Here is a 1,626-nt window from a genome sequence, read left to right as displayed (position 1 = left end):
CAATCAAACGGGTTGAGCCAGGGCAGTAAGGCGAGTGCTCTGGTGCAGTTATACTGAACGCAAACAGTCAGCCGCACGGTCATCCTGCAGATGCTTACGAGTGACGATTATGGTGATCGGTTGAGTCTGACAGTGTATGGGTGCGTAGGCATAGGCGCACTAACACATACGCTCGCACGGGTCACATGGGTCCGCGTGACCGTTGGCAAGCTAGCGAATGCATGCAGACAAGGGAGTACGCGCGCACCCCATAGTCCTGTGCACCCTTGAATCAACCACACATCGCATCGCACGCGCACGCATATCATTCTAGGGTGGACATATGGCCGTAGTGACGGTAAGACCAAGGCTGGACTACAACATACAGTGATGGCAAGTGGTGCATGGTAGAGGGCAGATGACAGATTGCTAGGACTGCATCGAAAGACACACAACCGTCGTATGTCTGACCGACAGAAGTGGAGGTGGAGGAGACGCCACAGTCAGTGAGGCCGCTTAGAGAGACTATCCAACTGACGTGTGATTGGACAATATCATCGTGACGAAGACAGTGGTAGTAATGGCCATCATCAACCATAGTGTGCGATGGCGCACCAGCTGATGACGAGAGCTGTTTTTTGGTCCTTTACGATGGGGGTGCGCACTCACTCATGCGTGCATGCATTTCTACCTGCGTTCACGCTAGTATGCATATCTAAGTCAACCTCAGTGTGCCGGGTGTTGTGTCCGGGACTGCGGACCGTCCACACAGTTGCGCTAGCACAACCGTACACGTTAACAATACCCACGTCATTAGTGAACGAGAAGCGAAAGCAAGTGTTGGCAGACTGTACACGATGGTCAGGACTGGCTGACTGGCACTGAGAAAAACTTGGTCACACACAGAGACGATGCATGCACGTCACCAGCTACCTATTTTAGGTATGCAGAATATCAACTCGACATCCGAGATAGCATGACAATGACGGCGGCCTTGTGCACGATACATTAGAAAACACCCGCGAAGGCTTTCTGTTGAAACGATCACTACCACCCTCACAATCGGCAGCAGCAGCAACAGCGTACCATTGTGTGCAGACAGAGTAATATGTTCGTACCCTCGATGTTCTAAAAAAACGACCCCCTGAAGTAGTATGTGTTGTGCGTGGTCGCCATGCGCAATGATGACAGCGTACGACTCACAGGGGTTAGAAATGATGTGCGACTAATTGCAGGTCAGTCAGTGAAAACTTGAGGTGAACGTACTAAGTCAACTTGAGTAGTCCACAACAACAAAGACAACAAAGACCACAACAACAGTGAAAGTGATGCCAAACAATATAACGCCGATAAATTATGGCCATTAACAGGGAAGCATTTGAACTATCATTCCAGTTGGCTGACTGTTCTATCTGACTAAAAGTGTGTATCTAGGATTTCAAAGATAACAGAAACAGTGCATATCCTGGGACAGTTTTCTTTACTAGTATCAAATGTGCCTCGGATAATGTGGGTTGTTTTCTCATTGGGGGGATCTGCTTTTCACATCGTGTTCAAGACACTGTTCCTGCAGCCGAACTCTGACTGGTCGAGGTATGGTACTTCCCATAAAAAGTTCATTGAAAGAACTCACAAAAACCCGAAAGC

The sequence above is a fragment of the Opisthorchis viverrini genome, assembly GCF_000715545.1.
Source record: "Opisthorchis viverrini unplaced genomic scaffold opera_v5_169, whole genome shotgun sequence".
Lineage (NCBI taxonomy): Eukaryota > Metazoa > Platyhelminthes > Trematoda > Opisthorchiida > Opisthorchiidae > Opisthorchis > Opisthorchis viverrini.
This window is presented reverse-complemented; position numbering follows the sequence as displayed.